Genomic DNA, 21,945 nt, shown 5'->3' with positions numbered 1-21,945 from the left:
GAATTGCCCAGAAATGGTTTGCTTGAGAGACTACAGCCACTCAGAAGAGGCAAACAAGGCCCTGTATACTGGCCGTAACCAGTAGTTGAGATGGCAAGTCCCCCCAAAAAAACAATGATTAAATGGAAGAAATGCTTTGGCATCATCGGACATTACAGATGCACACAGGCTGCAGCATTGCTCTCCCCAGCGGAGAAGGCTGAGCCGGCATGCCATCATCAAGGATGCAATTATAATGGAGATTGTCCCGGTGTTGGCTGCCTTCACCTGGGACTCTGCAGTGTTAGTCCTAAGCAGGATGGCAGCTCCCTGCCTACTTGTTGCCTTTTTAACACTCAGTATTGGCTCTGAGAGCATGTGGGATGCTTTAATGCTCGGCTCCTTATAAGACACTGGAGGCTCACAAGGGACATCTCCCCAGCATCATCCCCCGAAACAGGGAAACAACTGTGAGTGCTGTGGTGACCACACTAGTCTGCATCCGTACTGGTTTTGTAACTGTTATAATCCCCCTGCTCAGTCTCATCCCAAACTCCCATCTCCATTCAGATAAACAGCAGCATTTATTTTAAATCTGTCACATAGCAATTAATTTTATTTTCATCATCTGCACCACTCAGCTAAATACATTTGGATGAAGGAAGCGGCCATTCACAAATATATTTCAATGGCTAAACAGTCTCCAACCCTGCCTGCCAAAGCTATCTGCCCATCAAATCTGTATTCCTTGGCATTCCCAGGAGTTAAAATCTATTTTCCGAGGCCAACTAAAGAGCAAGGGCTCGTATTTGGCCAATGCAGGACAAAGAGGCTTGTTTGTGGTGGCAGTAAGAAGGAATTTGTGTTTAGTCTCAGACCACCAGATCCAGTTTTTGGGGATATTCAATGTGAGTTTTGTCTTGGTTTTTTGTTGTAGTTTTTTTTTTTTTTTGCAAGCTGAATGTCAGGGAATAAAAAACAAAAAGAAGGAGATAAGGGAAGCTTTCCTGTTTGCTGGAGCTTACAAGCATTTTATGAGTACGGATTCTCCACATCAAGTTTTCCTGGCATTTCTTGGTTTCCTCTCAGTAACACAATCACATAAACCGCTTTGTAGAGACTAATGCTTATTAAAAGGGGAATGTCAAAATAAAAGTTAGTTAAAACCCTTATCCAGTACTGAGCCCTCTCATACTTAAGTGTGCAAGAGTTTTGCTGATATAATTCAGTGTTTGCTTGCTGTGGTTTTGCACTTCTCGTCTTGAACATCTGAGTTTAACTGTTTGGGTGCATTTTTATTCTTGGGTTATTAGCCAGACAGGTTGTTACTGTATTTAAGTTGCAAATATTGCACAGAAATGATAAAAGTTCCACACAGACACAGCTTTAATTTAAGCAGAGGTAAGGCAAAACACCTAGAAATGAGCTGGGAACCAACCTCTCCTGTAAATTCCTGCAAGAAATGCACACAGGGACATTTTTTTCCTAAAGACATAATGATATTATAAACCACATCATTTCTGTTTAAGGGCTGTGAAAGAAAAAAAAAGGTTTAAGATTAAAAAAACCTACTTAAGTCAATGTGGAATGTGCAAGATTGTTCAGTTTGGGAGTTTTGCAATAAGACATGGAGAGGACAGGCAGCTCTGTCCCTGTACAGAACAACTAAAAGACAATATCCCCATGACAAGGGGCAGAGTAAACACAAAGCGAAGCTCTGCAGTCACTGACCACAGGATGGAAAACACCAGAGTTAAACAAGTTAGGGAAAAAAATTTGCAAGAAATAAAAGGTAAAGGAAGGAGAATGGCAAACAAGAAGCAACATCCGTGACTTGGCAGCAGGCAGGGGTCTAGACGATCATTCAGCATTCAGGCAAAGACTTGTGTGCTTTTATCTTCCCAACACCCCAGCGAAGAAGAAAAGCCAAGAAGAAATAGGACTCTGCAATGAAGAAGAACCAAAGCAGGGAGAACAGGGCCCAGATCTTAAAACTTTTTTGACTGCACAGCATCACAAAGCCAGGGAGGTTGGGATGTCCCATCTTTGCTCTCAGGTGTGACCAAGGTTCTGGGGACATCCAGAGCCCCAGGAAGGGGCAAAATGGGGACCAGAGCACCCCACCACACACACCCACTGTGGGTTGAGTTGATGGAAACAACTTTGTGCTTGCTCAAGGGCAGGAGTGTAGGTGCCAAGATGGCAGTTTGCTGAGCTTAGGGAACCAGACCATGCAGGAACCCAAAGGCACCACCCAGCCCAGGGTTTTTTAGGCTTGCGATGCCAAAGGGAGGAACAGCTGAAGCTTGGATCGCACAGCAACATCTCTGAGAAAAGGAAGAATTCACCCCAGAAAAATATTGCAGCTACTGGGAAATCCTTCTTCTGTCCCTCTCTGCTCATCCTTTGCTGTAAGGACATGGCACCTTGCAGGGACCCTACTTCAGCTACCAGAAAAAGTATCTAAACAGCACAACAGTCTCTTACCTCTCAACTCCATTTAACATTAAATAACTATTTTCACTTCAAAGGCCAAATTCTGGTTCAGCTCAAAATCCCCCCTGACGTCAGTGGGACTGGGGATTTGGCCATCAGTCAATGCAGAAAACTAAAGAGACATTCAGAGTCACAAAGAAACTGCAGAAGTACTAAAAAACAAGGGGAGACAGTCAGGGTTGCCAAGCTGGAAATAGGATAGTATCACTTCTGCTATCGCTTCTCCACTGATTTTTTTATTTGATTAACTAAATGAGATACCTTTCAACAGAATTTAGATCTGACAAATGTCTGCTCTGTCAGAGGAGCCTATGCAAACAAATTAAGGCTTCAGCTGTCTCAGTGATTACCAGCCTACATGCTCAGAAACACAGGATTCCTGCAAGTTTTTACTACATTGTTTGCTCCCAAGGAAAGGGGCTGGAAGGCACAAGGCTGGGGAAAATAACTCCAGACACATGGACAGCTGTGGTCTAAAGCACAGTTGCTCCGTCCCATCAGTCCTGCTTGTATCCCCCTGAGTGAGACAAGTCCTCTGAGAGCCCCCACCATTTGTCTGGCATACGGAGAGCCGAAGGACAATGTAGGGTTACATTCTCCTGGCGGTTGCACAGAGATTTGGTTAGGCAATTCCTGCAAATACTGAGAGGTAAGGAGCTCCATCTCCAATGGCACTTGAGACATTTACCCCGCAATGCTGAGCATCCCACACAACCAAACAAACGGAGATTCTGTCCGTGGGCTCAGGGGCTGGGTGCTCTGGACATCTTGGCTCTTGCTTTTGAAGAATCTGTCTGGGCAGCATGCTTGTCCTCAATCCCAGGCAACTCTCCCATGGGACAAATCCTTCTGGGCACGCTAAGCTCCTCACAGGGGAGGGATGCTGATTTTGTCCTGCTTTTGTGCAGATTCTGATACCCGGTGGGCATGGCCAGGGCCACCCAGCAATTAACAACTAATATGGACTTGCAGACACTCAGGAAAGAAGTTGAGAACAAAGAGCGGTGCCATGACCAAGGTCAAACCTTCTGCTTCCTCTTAATCTTTCTGGTGAATGAAAACATTCCTCACTGCATTTTGTGGACAGAAAGTTTCTCTCCATCCTTTCTTTTGCCCAGGCAGGATCTCATCTCTGTACCAGGAGACCCAGGAATACAATGCTAAGCCTTGGGACCATCTCATGATCAGCTTTGCTACTACCACACTTGTGATTAATCAGCAATCGCTGTTACAAGGGACAGATTCAGATCTGCTGCAGAAATTGACTCTGTGGGACCTTCCATTCTTATAAGGATCCTAGATCCCACTTATCTGTGGCACCCCCCCAAAGCTGGAGGAGCAGAGCACCCCCAAAGCACGCAGCAACCGCACCTGCAAAGAGAGGACTGGTGGGGCTGGCTCTATGCGATAAAGGGCCACCACTCTCCCATTTTCCTCTTGAAAACCCCACAGTAATTTTCCATTGAGAGGGAGGGAAATTAAATAAAATTCTTAGAGTCACCACTGAAAGAATTAAATTCAGAGATGGATAGCAACTGGTTGCTTCCTGCTGCACTAGTTAGCTGTCGAGGATACTCAGCCTGAAAAGGGAAAGGGCAGGAAGCAGCAAAGTCCTCTGAAACATCCCCTGAACAAACCAATTTCTTCAGGCCCAGTCGTTCTGAACTAAGCATATTCCAGCCAGACCAGTTGCTTCACCTTGCATGATGCAGCTCCACAAATAATGGCACTGGCATCCCTGAGCAGGTGCTGCGGGAGGGGTTTGGGCATGGTAATGATGCTGCGGTCAAAAATGCCCATCATCACTGGCTTTGGGCACCTAAGGGACATCGTGGTCCAAACTGGAGGGCTTGAAGGATCCCAGTTAGGAGCTGGTGAAATTTTACAGCGTCTAAAACTGGTCCTGGAGGTCTAATTCTGCCCTGGGAGGTCAACAGGAATATTTCTATTAATATAATGAGGAGGAAGATCTGAATTTCTATTCTAGAGGCTGACTTCCCCCAAAAGTATTCCTCACCAAGCCTAACTCCATCAAAGGCACTCTGATGTCCTACGTGCACGTATATCGATAACTCAGCCTTGCTTTGGTGCAGGGAGCAACACAGCCCAGTCACGGTCATTTTCTATACTTGCTATGATTGAGAGTGGGCAACACTCAAATAAACTTGATGGTTCCACACAATTTAACCAAAAAGCTCAAAACTCCACAGAAAGCAACAATCACCAGCTCCAATGATGAACAACACAGAACTTGTGTGTTTTCCCTTTGGCTTTCTCTCTCAAATTGGTTTTGCTTGGCTCCAGTTTCATTTTTGTTTGCATTTTTCTCAGATGAGAAGGGAACAATATGCCATGTTCACTCCTGAAAACAAAAATGAAATTACTCACACTTCTTTTATGCCTTTCTATCACTAGGGTTAAAGTCTATCCCAATCACTAGATCCAGCCTGCGCGTCTGGACGGACATGGCATTTTGGAAGCATAGAAAATCCACCTGTCAAAATGGTGGTGATCAGGATCTAAAATAATTTCTGAGACATGACGCGTGCTTTAGGTATTACATATATGCATCCTTGAAAACATACAATCAACTCTAGAAGACAAGCACAGCCAACAAAAAAAAACAATATGAGGGTAGAGATGCTTTGATGAGGCTCACAGCATCTGGCTGCTGGGAAATGCATTATGAAACCTTGGGATGAGCAGTCTACCTGAGAACAACTCCTCCCGTCATCACCTTGGTCTTGGGGTGCAGCCACTGCGGACAACCCTCCCTTGGGCCTGGACATCATGTCTGTCTTTGCTAGAGATGATTTCGTTTGGCCTTTACAACATAACTAGACTCACTATAAACCAACAGAGCAGCATTGAATTTTATGCTGAGGGTTGTAGAACACTGTCCCAGGTTGCCCAGAGAGGTGGTGGATGCCCCATCCTTAGAAACATTCAAGGCCAGGTTGGACGGGGCTCTGAGCAACCTGATCTGGTTGGCAATGTCCCTGCTCCTTGCAGGGGGGGTTGGACTAGATGACCTTTAAAGGTCCCTTCCAACCCAAACCATTCTGTGAGTCTATGACTGAAGGGCTTCACACAGAGACACCCAAGGTGCTCATACAATAACACATCCAAAAAATGGGTGCAGGACTGATGCAAAGCACGGTTCATTATGGGATACACTATATTCTGCTATGGGATGCTGACTGACTTGGCCTTTCCAAACACAGAAACAGACCTGATTTCCCCCCTGTGCCTTCTTGCAGCATCACTTCACACCATCAGTGTCCACTACTTCTCCCACCACAGTGATAGACACCCCACTCACAGGACCACCAGATGAACGCCCAGTCTGTAGGTTGTGCTGCAGGAGCAGAGACAATGTTGCTGGGCTGAAACGACACAGCACAAAGTCCATTGGTGCAGACTCAGCAGAGCATTGAAGAGCAAAGTTGACCACTGCTGAAGTCCAATGAAAATCCTCACATACTGCAATGCTTGGCCGCAGAGGCTGCTTGAGTCAGCTATTTTCTTCTAAGCTTCATGAATATGAATCTTCAGGAGAAATTTAAGTAGCTGTTTTGCAACACCAGCTTCGGAAAGACATCCTAAGTACATACGGCATGCGAGATAGCTCCAAAACAGCTCTTTAAATGCTTTGCTGGATTTCCCACAAATCATTAGGGATGGTCAGATGGAGGCCCTTGTTGTACAGAGCGGGTAGCCAGCTAGGAAGACACCCCCTGGACTTCAAGGGTGACTTCTCAGACTGGTGTAGAAATCACTGCAGTGATTTCACGTAGTAATTGCTTGGAAATGGTTCTCAGAAACTACATTGCTTGGAATTATGGTTTTGGATTCTTAGTGTATTGTAAATATGACTGAAAAAAATACATGAAAACCATAGGAAAATACAGTGACAAGGAACTGAATCCAGTTTCATTGAAATAGTTTAAACCCGAAAGACACAACCATGGTACGCAACGTTTCCCAAAAATCTGCTGAGCGCAAATACACATAGATCCTGGACTACTGGTAAGAATGTGACTTGAATGAATATAGATTATTCTTTTACTACTATGCAATAAAAGAGCTTATATCGCAGACTCCAGGCTGCCTCCTTTAAAAATACATCCAGGCTGAGCAGTTATCCCAAGATCTGATAATCCTCCAAGAGATAAAAACTTCAAACCCATGCCAGAATGCACAGACACAGCCTACCACCATCCCTCCACGGTCCTGTTCAGATGTCTTTAGACCTCTGTGATTCCTTGACCTGCAAGCAAGGAGACATCCGAGGTTTTTTCCATCTCCTATTTATACCATTGCTTTCTAGTGAAGAAATAAATGTATTTCCTGTAGTGAGAAGAGGGGCTAAGGAAACTTTAATAGATATGGCATTTATTGATTATTGCTGTGCATGCTAATATAAATGGCGCTTTATGCTTTGCTAACTAGCTATTGTAAAAACTACCCGAGGGGGGGGAAGTCTTGCATTCCCCAACCGAGGGGCCTTGCTTTGTGCTTTGAACTCTTTATCTGAAGCGAGAAGTCCTGCACCTCCCGCAGAAGGACAGTCCTGATAAGAACCAAGGGGCCTCCTTCAGGAGCCAGCTAAAACTGGCCAAATGACCTCTTGGAACTAATTATAATACCTAAATGACCCCTTGGAACTAATTGTAGTACCTAAATGACCTCTTGGAACTAATTGTAGTAGGGAGCGGGGATAGCTCATGCATATGTATAGGCGTGTTTTTTTAACTTCATGTATATGTAACACTGGGTTGTATAAAATTCAAAGTGAATTGCCACGCCAGGCGCGCACGATTTTGGCGGGACTACCCCCCGTGCTGCCCGGCGCCGAATAAACATACCTACTTTACAGTCTTACAGATTGTGGAGTCTATAAACATACCTACTTTACAATCTTACAGATTGTGGAGTCTGCTTTCCGCACGTCAGTAGAAGCTAAGGCAAGATTTGACAGAATCTCCTAACAGTTGTTCAGACACATGAGCTGATCCAAAGTCAATGGCAAGCAATTACTTCCGACATAGGGATCTGGTAAAACACCAACTCAAGGAGCAGAGATGTGTGTCAGAAGCCTTTATCAAAGACATTAAACAAACCTCTTTAAAAACAATGCAGCATGCTACAGCATTTAGCAATAGAGCTTTGGGAGCTAGGATTGATCTGAGTGTTAACTTATTGCAACTCAGTGATACCCTAATCAGTCTCCCAAATGTTTACCTAAGTCTGATCCACTGTCAAAAGAAGAGTTGTCTCCTCTTGACCCCATTCCTGCCTCCTCTCTCATGCTACTCCTAACGCTCACATGGATGTGCTGAGCTGTACCAGGGTCTGATCCACTCCAAAAATTTACTTTCTCTTGGATGAGTTTCCACTCATCAGTTTGGATGGGAACACACTGCCTGGGGAGGGAGGCACAGAGCTGAATCACCTTCTGTTGATCTTGCTGCTTGGGGACCAGCAGCTCCAGCTTTAACTGGGAAATTAGGATGAGCCATAGCATCTGCACAATGCTGGGAATGGATGGAGCAATGTTAGTTTAAATAAAATAAAGAAGCCTGTTGTCCACTCATGCCCTGAAGGCTGTCACGCTAAATAAAGACATTACCAGAGAAAGAGTAGATACTCAGCGCCTTCATGCCTGTTAGTGACCCTGGCACCTTCCAAATCAATCTAGGGACTCTCTTTCCCACAGATGCTCCCTTGGAGACAGACTGCTGTGGCTTTAGTTAGAATAAATGGAAACAAAACAGTTAACAAAAATAAAAAAATAGAGGGTAGTTAACTTTTTTTTTTTAATATGGAGATGAAAAATCCCTGGGTGATTTACATGCCAGCAGACATATTAGCTACATATAATAGATGCAAAATTTTAACACTAATAATTTCAGCTGAGACAAGAGTGGGAATGGAAAGTATTTCCAGTGTCTTGACTTATTTATTTTGCAAACATTAGTTGCTAACTGGGGCCAGATAGAAATATTGTTTCTGCAACAAGAGCCCAAATAACTCAAGCTGGCAACTTCTTCATGCACTAACCATGTGTTGTAGTTCAGCCCCGATCGGGACCAGACTACGCAGTCTCTCTCTCACTCCCCCCACCCTCCGAGAGAACAGGGGGAGAAAACATAAGGAAAAAGGCTCAAGGTTTGAGATAAGGACAGGGAGAAATCCCTAAAGTTACCCTTACAGGCAAAACAGACTCCACTTGGGGAAAACTATTCATTTATTACTACAAACAGCAGGAGAATGAGACAGAGAACAAGATAACCTCCCCCCACCCCTCCCTCTTCCCAGGCTTAACATTATCTCTACTACCTTCTCCCCCAGAGCGGCACAGGGGGGAAGAGGGAATGGGGGTCCCGGTCAGTTCATCATACGTTGTTTTACGCCGCTGCTTCATGGTCGGGGGAAGAACTCCTCACATTCCTCCCCTGCTCCATCGTGGGGTCCCACCCATGCACCACAGTCCTTTGTGAAACTGCTCCGGCGTGGGTCATCTCTTCCACGGGTGCAGTCCCTCCAGAATGGCTGCCCCAGCGGGCCCTCCATGGGCCACAGCCTCCTTCAGGCATCCGCCTGCCCTGGTGTGGGGTCCTCCCTGGGCTGCAGGTGGATCTCTGCTCCTCCGTGGACCTCCAAGGGCTGCAGGGGGACAACCTGCTCCACCATGGGCTGCACCACAGGCTGAAGGGGAATCTTGGCCAGGAGCCACATTACTGCTCCCCCTCCTTCTTCACTGACCTTGGCATCTGCAGCCGTTCCTCTCACAAGAAAAATTCTTCACAACAAGCTGGCAGACGCCTCTCAGGTTCTCTTCACATCTCCTCTCCACTTCTTGCAGCCAGGCCGGGCTGAGTTGGGCCCAGTCGGCCGCCTGGCGGGAGGCCAGAGGGTGAGCCCTGCAAGGCCCACAAGGCTTGCGCCTCCCCCTCGCTGCCCCCTGCTCAGCTGCTTCACATCTTCTCTCTTTTTTTTTTCCTGTTTTCCCCTACTTAAATACGTTATCACAGAGGTGTTATCACAGAACATTCTGCTACCAATTGGCTCGGCCTTGGCCAGCAGCAGGTCCGCCCTAGGCCCAGCCGAGTCCACTGAACAAAGGGGAGCGACTTCTAGCAGTTTCCTACAGAAGCTACCACCTTAGGCCCCCTCACTAAACAAAACCAGAACACCATGCCAGGAGGCCCTACAGAGCTTCAGTACATTGCTCTCTCCCAGGTTTCTGGGGCCAACATCCCCAGCTAAATGCTCTCCTGCAGAGAGAGTGGCTACTTGCCATGGCCAAAAACTGGTGGTCATCACCAAAACTGTGCAGCCACATTGCTGAAGTGCTGCCGGGCTTCTTCAAATGGGCCAGGTCTCATGGAAAGAACTCGTGTGACACAGGGGATGTCATAAAATCTTTTTTTACCTGTTGAAAGCATCAACCTCTGCTTGCTCTTACCTCTCAGTTCAGTTGTCAGATAACTTTGGAGAGCAACCTGGCAGCAGAAAGCCCTTGGTGCTCGTTCCAAGAAGCCACCAGTAATGGCACATTTATATTCAAGGATTGAAAGCAGGAGAAAGAAACAAGTTACTTCACTTTATATTCATTCCGGCTACTAGCTGCTGACAACACCTCCACAAACTCGTGCTGGAAAACAATGTGTAGATGGATAAACCCATTTCCAGTACTGAGGAGTCGTGCCGGAAACACTCCAACAGAGAGAAAGCCATTTCAATAACAGATTGGTTTCCTAGTGCAGAGGAACCTGCCGCTACATTTCCTTCCCTCACTTTCGGCTGGCTGAAATAGCATCATGTAGATGGTTATGTTTTGCACTACATAACACTAAAAGAGCCACCTTGAAGTACAGTCTCATGGGTGAGGGGCTTCGCACATACTAGGATCTGGGAGCCACGGGTTCACTGCAAGGTCTGTGGTGGGGGAAGGTCCAGTCACAGCCCCTTCCCTCCTTTCTACCTCAGTTTCCTCACAGTGAAAGGGGGGATGCTGAGAGCAGCCCTCTGCCAAAAAGCACTTTGAGGCTGATGGACAACAAAACACCACAGCGTTGTTTCGTGTCTGCCTGTTTTCCCCGGGCACAGCTCTTGCATTGCTTCCTTGTGACTTTTCCTACAGCTGATTGACCCAACAGCACCCTATGCTTGCCCATGCAATGATGACTTTCCTGCCAGGTTGATTAAAACTAAATAAGTCACATCATCAGATACCAAAGCAACACCAATACAACCAAGATGATCAAGATGCCCTGGGTGGAGGGTCACAAAAATGATCAGAGGGCTGGAGCACCTCTCCTATGAGGACAGGCTGAGAGAGTTGGGGCTGTTCAGCCTGGAGAAGAGGAGGCTCCGGGGAGACCTTATAGCGGTCTTCCAGTACCTCAAGGGGGCCTACAGGAAAGATGGGGAGAGACTGTTCAGTAGGGCCTGTTGTGACAGGACTAGGGGTAATGGTTTTAAAATAGAGGGAGATAGATTCAGACTGGACATAAGGAAAATATTTTTTACAATGAGGGTGGTGGAACACTGGAACAGGTTGCCCAGAGAGGTGGTGGAAGCCCCATCCCTGGAAACATTCGAGGCCAGGTTAGATGAGGCTCTGAGCAACCTGATCTGGTTGGAGATGTCCCTGCTCCTTGCAGGGGGCTTGGACTAGATGGCCTTTAAAGGTCCCTTCCAACCCAAACCATTCTGTGATTCTATGATCCCAGAGCAGGCACTGCTGAACGCTTCTGTTGATGGTCTTGCTTTCAAAATGGCAAAACCTGTTTCAAATGCCAACTCCCACTTTTCTGAACACAACTGAAGAGCTAAGGTAGTGCTCAATGGGCACTTAGTCTGCAGGGGCACTCACATGAGCACTTTAACTCTCATGACATGAAAAGATGGATGGCTCAAAAAAAGCAAAAGAAGGTATTTTTTCCACATAATGCACAGTTAAACTGCGGAGCTATGCTATAGGAGATGTGAGTACCAGGAGTTTACAAGGGTTCAAAAAGCACATTGCCAAAGTCACGAAAGGAAAATCCATCAGGAGCTATTGGACACAAAGTTGAGCAAACATGATCCTGCAGATTCTCAAAGTGCAAATTCCTGGAGAATCATAGAATCATTTCGGTTGGAAAGGAACCTTAAAATCATCAAGTCCAACTGTTAAGAAGAGGAGAGCACTGCTGGGAAGCAGCATTACATGCATACCCTGTTCTTCTCACACTCCTCCTGGTGTGCATTGCTGGTCACCAAGCCAGGTGGTCTGGTGTGACCCATCACAGCTCTCCTCCTGCTCTTACCAACCTCCCGATCAGCTCCAGCACACCACTTGCACATCTAATTGCAAATGAAAAACTCCTGCCCCTCTGCTGATGCAGGACAGCATGGCAACTGTAAGATAAGGCGAGTTATCTCCCAGATGGGTGGAGGGCTTTCAGCATAAGGCACTCTGCACACATAGCCAGCGGCACGCGCAGGCGATTACCGCCACACCAGCTCACGTGCCATAATTAATTAAGCCACAGTAACACAATCACCCATCTGAGTCCTTTTAGGAACAAACCGCTGAGACAATATTGTCCTCTGGGGACCTGCAGTTCAGAGAATTAATTTAGTGTAATAATTCCCAGCGATGCTGCGGACAATCAAACTGAAAGAAACTATGATCTGTCTCTAAATTGCCTGTAACCAACCCCTCAGCTGATGCCCTGCTCATCGGTGACTGCTGGGTCTGCTCAGGCAGGAGGAGTAAGCACCGACTGTTTGTTCAGGACTTTCATGCATATGAACACTTAATCCTTGAGGAATCTCATTGTGAAGAACCAGTACTCCAACAAGGAGTTCTTCATGTTGATGTTCATTCACCTGGATGCTCAGCTTCAGCCAGTGCAGCTTTCTTAGTCATATGGTTTGGTTTTAGTCCTGCGAGGAGCAGGGAATGGGACTCAATGATCCTTATGGAATCCTTCCAACTTGTGATAGTCTATAATTCCTTTTTGAGATGCACCTTTAGTGCGGTTGTTCCTGAAAACGCGGCCTGTCCTTCCCCACTGGTTCAAAGTTTCTAAATCTTAAGCAGGACAGCGACTATTATTTTAACAGCATCTCTGCTTAGGTGCTTTCAGCTCCCTAGAAGAGTTTTTTTTTGCATTGTTACACTCTAAACACTGTGACTTAGCTAGATGCTAGCATTGTTATTCATCATTGCAGGCAAGTACACCACCAGAGACTAACTTTTGTCCTTAAAAAGAAAAAAATCATTGGTCCTGAGTTTGCTCAGGGGAAGAGCTCTCCCACAAACAGCAGCTTTTCACAGTCACCATTATGCTGGCTCAACTCTGTGCCCTGCTCAGCGTGGACGGCCGTGACATCCCTGGTGGATTTGAGATGTTCCCTCTGCACCCCCAAAGAGAGTCTCCGTGGTGGCTCCAGTAACCTCCATCAGCTCCCAGGAGTGCAAGGACGAGACAGGAGCATAAGGAGGAGGATGAAAACCTGATATCCAGATGCTGCTCCATGGGTTCAGACTCATGTTAAACCTAATTAATTTTATTTGGAAAGCCTACTGAGAAGGAAAAGGGTGTTTCAACCTTTTCAATTCCTTCCCTTCCTCTCTCTTTCTTCTGTTTCAGCACCATTTGTTGAGTTCACCAAAAGCACTGCAAATCATTTTGCTCAATGCTAGTTTTCAGCAAGTATCCAGTGCATCCGAAACATTTCATTTTGTTCCAGCTAGGAACAGCACTTCAGCACTAAAATAATGCCTTGATATTGTTGCTCTCTTTAATAAACATCGTCTTGTCTCATTGCAAAGCCCTCAGTAAATGGCCCTGGAAGAATAAAAGACATTCCTGTATTGTTTTAAGTTCTCTTCCTTTCTGAAAAATCTCAGTTAAAACGGTGAAAAAGCAAATGTGTCACTACTATAATCTGTAATTATGAACTCATTTCTATTCACTCACCCAGCAGGAGACGTTTGCCCTGGTGACCTCTGAGAACAGATTTCTAAGGCTTTTCCAAAATTTCACAGCCTTAAAAATGACATGTTCATGTCAGCCATAAAACAAGTTCACTTTCACTCAAAATAACTCGCAATCTTAAAATCCAGGGTGAGGGCCATTTCTGTGACTATTTTTATTTGTGAAAGGAGCCCTAGCACTGGCCATGAATAGATCAGCATGGGAGTGGCTCTGGAAATAGTGCAGCCCTTCAAGACAGTGTGAAAATTGCATGAATACGGGCTATCAGCTTATTGTAAGGAGTTTTCAAATAAATAGCTTGCATGGCATGCTCCTGAGTGATGGTTGGGCTTTTCTTCACAATCTTTCCAGCACAAAAACTACCTGGCCCAAAGAGGACACGTGCCACTGCAATGCCAACCTCTTGCCCATAGGATGCTTGCAAGAATGAGCATAGAGTTTACTTTTGGTAAAGTCCCACTGAGAAAACAATTTACACAACAAAATGCTGGGAAAGCTTGGTAACATATGTATATATCTCAGTTATATATGTGTGTGTGTATATATATATCTTTAGGCAGAGAGTGAAAGATAAGGAGGGTAAACAAGAGGGAAAACAATTTTTTTAACTAAGAGATGAAACAGTGGACAAGAAGTTGATGCCCGAAAACTCAGAAACAAATAATAATGAATGCAGAAGAGCAGATTTTCATGTAAAATGAAGTAGTATTGTCCTTTAAACAGAAGCCAGACAATAGCTTTAAAATTCACACACAGGACTACAAGCCACACTGCTTTAGGGTCCATTCCTGAGCCTCCCATCATTTCATGTTGTCGTAGTTCAGCCCCAATTGTGACCAGACTGTGCAGTCTCTCTCTCACTCCCCCCACCCTCCGAGAGAACAGGGAGAGAAAATATAAGGAAAACGGCTCGAGGTTTGAGATAAGGACGGAGAGAAATCCTTAAAGTTACCGTCACGGGCAAAACAGACTCAACTTGGGGAAAAACTATTCATTTATTTCTAAAATTAGCAGGAGAATGAGACAGGGAACAAGATAACCTCCCCCCACCCCTCCCTCTTCCCAAGCTTAACATTATCTCTACTACCTTCCCCCCTCCAGAGCGGCACAGGGGGGAAGAGGGAATGGGGGTCGCGGTCAGTTCATCACATGTTGTTTTACGCCGCTGCTTCATCATCGGGGGAAGAGCTCCTCGCATTCCTCCTCTGCTCCATCGTGGGGTCTCACCCATGGGCCACAGTCCTTCGTGAAACTGCTCCAGCGTGGGTCATATCTTCCATGGGGTGCAGTCCCTCTAGAACAGCTGACGCAGAGGGCCCTCCATGGGCCACAGCCTCCTTCAGGCATCCACCTGCCCTGGTGTGGGGTCCTTCATGGGCTCCAAGTGGATCTCTGCTCCTCCGTGGACCTCCATGGGCTGCAGGGGGACAACCTGCTCCACCATGGTCGTCACCACAGGCTGCAGGGGAATCTTGGCCAGGAGCCGCATTACTCCTCCCTCTCCTTCTTCACTGACCTTGGCATCTGCAGCCGTTCCTCTCACAAGAAAAATTCTTCACAACAGGCAGGCAGATGTCTCTCAGGATCTTTTTACATCTCATTCACTTCTCATCTCCTCTCCACTTCTTGCAGCCAGGCCGGGCCGAGTTGGGCCCAGTCAGCCGCCCAGCGGGAGGCCAGAGGGTGAGCCCTGCAAGGCCCACAAGGCTCGCGCCTCCCCCTCTCTGCCCCCACTCAGTGTCTTCACATCTTCTCTCTTTTTTTTTCTGTTTTTTTTTTCCCCTTCTTAAATACGTTATCGCAGAGGCGTTATCACAGAACATTCTGCTACCAATTGGCTCAGCCTTGGCCAGCAGCAGGTCTGCCCTAGGCCCGGCCGAGTCCACTGAACAAAGGGGAGCGACTTCTAGCAGTTTCCTACAGAAGCTACCACCTTAGGCCCCCCCCACTAAACAAAACCAGAACACATGTGCCCATGACACACCTAGGCATACATACTCCTTTTCTCTCCACATTTAGGACCAAATTCAAGGGAGCACATAAACATCCACAGCAACAGCTTAGACAGAGCTGAGGACCCTACAGCTCTTGTCAACCAATTCCCAAAATCCCATCAGGCCCCAAGGGTCTAAGTCAGCTCACATTTTGTCCAAAACGTAAGTGCCAAAAGCATCACCATCATGCACATCCTGAGATGCTACCATCTCCTCAGACCTTCCAGTTCATTCAGCTCCTGCCTTAGAACACACCAGATCAATGAACTGGGCATCCACCCACCAGCTCCCTTCTAGAAGATGGTGCAAATTGTTAATTGAAGTGAAAACAAGTTATAGGTTGTAGAAGGAGTTGGCGATGCCTTGAAGGGGCTCAGGGATAAACCCTTCCACCTGTGATGACAACAGTTCTGTTGACATCTGTTTATGAAAAACCAAGGGGAAAAAAAAAAGCCAACTACACACTTCACCTAGGCTGCTGAAATGCCAGTGACTGGTGTCAACTCCTGCTAATTAGCAGCACCAAGCCAGCTTGGTTGGTAGACCTAGGCAGGGTCTACCTACCCAACTGATGGGTAAGGATGGCTCGCTCTGGCCAGAGAAACAAACTTCCCAATGGATGCTAAATACCAATTGTTCCACCTTACTGCTACTGGTGTTTCACGTGGACCACTTGGCTAATGGGAAGACCCTACATGTGCAGCTCTGGGGATGGTGCTGGGGCAGGCAAGTGACTCGCCAGTCCAGGACTGATGCTAGATGTAAACTTGGTTGAACTTCAGATGGCTTCTGCAGATCTATTTGATCATCTGTGTCCTGTAGGTACCAGAGCTGAGATTACTGCACAGGGATGGTGTTGGACTATTACATAGAATCACAGAATCACAGGATGGTTTGGGTTCAAGGGACCTTTAAAGGCCATCTAGTCCAAGCCCCCTGCAAGGAGCAGGGACATCTCCAACCAGATCAGGTTGCTCAGAGCCCCATCCAACCTGGCCTTGAACGTTTCCAGGGATGGGGCATCCACCACCTCTCTGGGCAACCTGTGCCAGTGCTCTACAATCCTCAGTGCAAAAAATTTTTTCCTAATATCTAATCTAAATCTATCTCCCTCTATTTTAAAACCATTACCCCTTGTCCTACCACAATGGGTCCTGCTAAAGAGTTTCTCCCCGTCTTTCCTATAAGCCCCCTTTAGGTACTGTCTTAACCCATAACTCCATATATTCCTTGTAAATTCGATCTAAACTAGGCAACATTTCTTATCACTTCTACAAGGCTGGTGCAAGTCTCTGTGTATGCACCTCCAGGCCATGGGGCTTGGCTAGCCAGACCCTCCATCACATCATCCTGGGATGCCATAGGAACTGGAGAAACCCTGTGCAGCACCAAGCTGACTTGCAATGCTTCAACAGATACTGAAGAAGTGGCATTTTTGGGAACTTTTTGAAAAACAAGTGGCTAAACTCAGAGCCCACCTGCCCAAGGAGACCATGTCCCAGCACAGCTTGTGCTCTGCTAGCAGAGAGGCAGCGGGTTGGAAAGGGTCAGAGGAGAGGACTTGAGAAATGGGTCCATTGTGTCCCATATCCCAGAGTATGCAACAAATGAAGCATGCATCCCATGGAAAAATGACTCATGGAATGTAAAAATGTATTATATATGCAAGGAGAACTATGGTTGCATGATCATAGGGTTGCTTCTCCACATGGCAGTGAAAGGTGCAAGGCAGAGACCTCAGGGTAGGTGAGTCATGTTCCGCCATAACGTGGTGACAGCATTTCCTGAGGAAAGGTGATGGGGAAGGAAGGGGGACGGACGCTATTTATAGCATGCTGGACGTAAACGTTGTTTTGCATGAGAAACAAAAGGTGCTTCGCTAGCCTAAGACATAGCCCTTTCTAAATGTCACCATCAGGGAAGGGAGAGGAGCCCGCACGTGCTCTGTTGGGGAACCAGTATCATTTAAAAGACCAGCTGGGAAAAAACAGGTAGATTTCTGGGTACCAATGTGCTTTATCAGCTCTTTTATAAGAGCTGTATCATTGTCCTGGTTTCGGCAGGGATGGAGTTAATTTTCCTCTCAATAGCCAGTGTGTTTTGGATTTCATATGTGAAGAATGCTGATAAAAACACTCTGATGATACCAGTTGTTGTGAATGAGACCAAGGACACTGTCTGCCTTACCAAGTCTCATTAAAGTCTCGTTAACGTGCAGATGCAGGAAGCTGGGCAAAAGATAGACAGAATAATTGACCCAAACTGGCCAAAGAGAGCATTCCATGCCATAAATGTCATGCTCAGTATATAAGTGGGGGTTGCCCATGGGAGGGGGCATCCATTTGGGCATCCATTCTGGCACCCTTGGCATCCTATTTTTCTCTCTTGCTTGCTGGCATCGTTCCCTCTACCTTGCTGGCTCACTCTTCCCCCTCCTTTTGCTTGCTGCTCGGTGTCGTTTCCGTGACCATTGCTCAGGATGGGCTGTGTCAGCCATTCGGACATTGGGTGGTGAGAAATCGTACATTGTTCATTTTGTATATTTTGTAGATATTAATATCCTTATATTCTGTTAGCTTTGTAGTTTTTAGTATTTTAGTAAACTGTTTTTATCTCAACCCACGAGTTTTCCTTTCTTCCCAATTTCTCTCCCCCGTCCCACTGGGTAGGGGGAGGTTGAGTGAGAAACTGCGTGGTAACTCGGGCTAAACCACCACAGTCTTTTTGGTGCCCAACGTGGGGCACAAAGGGGGCCACCACAATCATATAAAGTACCAGCCAACCTAAAGGTCAGCTACAATCAGGCAAGACCAGTTGGACTTGAGAATTGTGCAGAGGGCAGCCTGGGAGTTGACTCCTTGACCCAAGCTGGATGTCTGCTTGCAAGTGGTCACTCCTGAACATCATAGAATCACAGGATGGTTTGGGTTGGAAGGGACCTTTAAAGGACATCTAGTCCAACCACCCTGCAAGGAGCATGGGACATCTCCAACCAGATCAGGTTGCTCAGAGACCCATCCAACCTGGTCTTGGATGTTTCCAGGGATGGGGCTTCCACCACCTCTCTGGGCAACCTGTGCCAGTGTTCCACCATCCTCAGTGTAAACATTTTTTTCCTTATGCCCAGTCTGAATCTACCTCCCTCTATTTTAAAATCATTACCCCTTTTCCTATCACAACAGGCCCTGCTAAATAGTTTCTCCCCTTTAGGTACTGGAAGACCGCTATAAGGTCTCCCCGGAGCCTGAGAGATGGGAGGATGCCCACCATGGCAGGAGGATGCCCACCATGGTCACCTGGGATGTGTCACCCTTCTCAGATGAGGCAGGTCCTGGGCAGGGAGAGTTGGTGCACCACAGACAGGCATTGCTCATGGGGTCTAGGACACTGCATAGTGCCAAGTGCTCACCACTTTCGGAAGAAGGGGAAAAGCTGCCTGATGGAAACCAGACCCAAATGCATCAGAGCTTTGAAGCCATACCTGCTTCTAACCAATGGAGCAGGAAAACATCTTTTCCTCTTGCAAACCCACTGCATGTCGACTCTACTCCCACTCTTGGCTCCTGCCAACCCCTCTCTGAGAAATCGTCTCTTCTTCCCTTGGGTTTGGGCATTCAGAGCAGCTTCCTCCCAGCCCATGCACGCTACCAAACAGCTCCACTCAGCTTCTCTCAAGCTTCGCTGCCTCTGATGCTCCATCTACAGTCTTGCAATTTTGAGTCTCTCTGAATCCAGATGAGGTTTAAAACAAAAAGCCCGTAACTCTCAACTCTTTCACTGGCCATAAAATCTCATTCGGAGAAATGTTTATAGAATCATAGAATCATAGAATGGTTAGAGTTGGAAGGGACCTTCAAAGGTCATCTAGTCCAACCCCCCTGCAAGAAGCAGGGACATCCCTGACTAGATCAGGTTGTTCAGAGCCTCATCCAACCTGGCCTCGAATGTTTCCAGGGATGGGGCTTCCACCACCTCTCTGGGCAACCTGTTCCAGTGTTCCACCACCCTCATTGTAAAAATTTTTTTCCTAATATCCAATCTAAATCTACCTCCCTCTATTTTAAAACCATTACCCCTTGTCCTGTCACAACAGGCCCTACTGAACAGCCTCTCCCCATCTTTCTTGTAGGCCCCCTTGAGGTACTGGAAGACTGCTATAAGGTCTCCCCGGAGCCTCCTCTTCTCCAGGCTGAACAGCCCCAACTCTCTCAGCCTGTCCTCATAGGAGAGGTGCTCCAGCCCTCTGATCATCTTTGTGGCCCTCCTCTGGACCCTCTCCAACTGGTCCATGTCCTTCTTGTGTTGGGGGCTCCAGAACTGGACACAGTACTCCAGGTGGGGTCTCACAAGAGTGGAGTAGAGGGGCAGAATCACCTCCCTCGACCTGCTGGCCACACTCCTCTTGATGCAGCCCAGGATGCGGTTGGCCTTCTGGGCCGCAAGGGCGCATTGCCTGCTCATGTTGAGCTTCTCGTCCACCAGCACTCCCAAGTCCTTCTCCTCAGGGCTGCTCTCAATCCATTCCCCGCCCAGCCTATATTTGTGCCTGGGATTGCCATGACCGAGGTGCAGGACCTTGCACTTGGCCTGGTTGAACTTCATGAGGTTGGCACGGGCCCACCTCTCCAGCCTGTCAAGGTCCCTCTGGATGGCATCCCTCCCTTCCAGCGTGTCAATGGTACCACACAGCTTGGTGTCGTCAGTGAACTTGCTGAGGGTGCACTCTATCCCACTGTCCATGTTGCTGACAAAGATGTTGAACAGGGCCAGGCCCAACACGGACCCCTGAGGGACGCCACTCGTGACCGGTCTCCACCCGTGCATTGAGCCGTTGACTACCACTCTCTGAATGCGGCCGTCCAGCCAACTCCTTATCCACCGAGTGGTCCGTCCATCAAACCCATGTCTCTCTAGTTTAGAGAGAAGGATGTCGTGTGGGACAGTGTCAAAAGCTTTGCACAAGTCCAGGTAGATGATGTCCGTTGCTCGTCCCTTGTCCACTGATGTATACCATCTGCGTTGGCTACACTATCTCCAAAATGAAGCAACGAAGCTTTTCTCCCCCAGAATGATGCCTGGGACATTAAGATAATAGCATCGCAATACAGTGTGAACAGCTTTGTAACCTGTTTGTGCTCCAATGCAGTCTGGGGTTTTTTTCCTATTCCTTTTTTTCCCCCCATTTCTACCCTTTCCACTCCCTATTTCTACCATGTTTTTCTCATTAAATAACCATTTTGAGACCTCATTTACCACTAGAAATCAATTTTAAGGAGCAAGATGCTCTCCAGGGCATCTCAAGTGGCACTAGAAGGACTAAAACTCCCCTCCTAGCTCTAAATACACTGTGGAGGTGAAGGGACCCTGAGTGTTTATGCTGTTTAGGTTCAAATCCCTCAGCATCAAACCATGTGGCATGGGGAGAGGGAGGCTGCTGAGGTCCCCAGCTGAAATCTAGGGGATGGGACCATGTCTTTTCTGCTTAAATAATTATTTAAGACATTGTTTCACTCCAGCTCCCTCAGTCCAGGCTTCTTAGCTTTTTGCCATTAAAATAAGTATGTTTTTCTGTCTAAGCTTTAACACTGCCGTGGATGTCTGTAGAGGACTCAGGCAGGACTGCATACCCTTTACTCTTTCCATTTTATTTCATTCGTAACTGCTTAGGGCTGAAATGGTCCCATGTTTCCTCCCGCATGATGCCGTTATCAACTGGGTTTTAAAGCTTCTGTCTCTCCTCCTGGGCTATTATCCCAGTGCTACTTGGTCTGGGCTGCATATCACCCTGTGATCTTCCAACCTCAGCCCAAGGCAGTTTCTTTTGCTATCTCTCCTTGCCATTTGTCCGGGAGGCAGGAATGCCCTGGAGGGCTGAATGCTTCTGTCTTCTGATGGTTTATCTGAAGGGATCAGAAAGAAAAAGAAATAGAAATACATGGCTGGTGTGATTCCTTGGACTGGCTGTTTTTTCGGATGGGAGGGAAGAACCAACACGCAGTTCCATGGCTCTGGTCCAGTGCAGCTTTTGGCATGGGGCTTCAGGCAGGAGACCCCTTGGCTCTGCAGGTCTCCTCTCCCGCAGCATCATGCACTCTTTGGATGGTGGAGGAAGACCCACTTGGTGAGCTGGGATGGGAGCAGGATGTTCCAACCTCTGCTGCGATTTCTTGGGGAGATCAGGCCAGCACTGCGAGGAAGCCCACACAGCTTGCTCTTGCGACACAAGCAGACTTCAGCTTGGTTTTAACCATGTTTTGGTGATCACAGGGCTGCAACCCAGCTGAAACAAGCCCTTTTTTTTTCCTAAATCACAAGACAAAATTGTCTTTTAAACTGCATACAGGAAAAAAGGAGGGAGCCCCAAAGAGGAGAGAAAACTGAGTTTGCTGCTGACGAAAGCCCTGCCCACAAAAGAATGTTTCTAGGATGCCTGAGTAAACTCTTTTCAGCTGTTTTTTGGTTGATTAGTAAAATTT

At 47.1% G+C, this 21,945-nt stretch overlaps 1 protein-coding gene across 2 annotated transcripts in view; it reads right to left on the bottom strand.

Annotated features, from left to right (window-relative positions):
- The window catches only part of LOC147596582 (CBP80/20-dependent translation initiation factor-like), a 125,757-nt gene that overhangs the window by 41,482 nt on the left and 62,330 nt on the right, over positions 1 to 21,945 (bottom strand). The window lies entirely within an intron of this gene.

The sequence above is a fragment of the Chlamydotis macqueenii genome, chromosome W, assembly GCF_036417535.1.
Source record: "Chlamydotis macqueenii isolate bChlMac1 chromosome W, bChlMac1.mat, whole genome shotgun sequence".
Taxonomy (NCBI): Eukaryota; Metazoa; Chordata; class Aves; order Otidiformes; family Otididae; genus Chlamydotis; species Chlamydotis macqueenii.
Note: the sequence above shows the minus strand (reverse complement) of the source record. Positions and strands in the feature narration are given on the sequence as shown.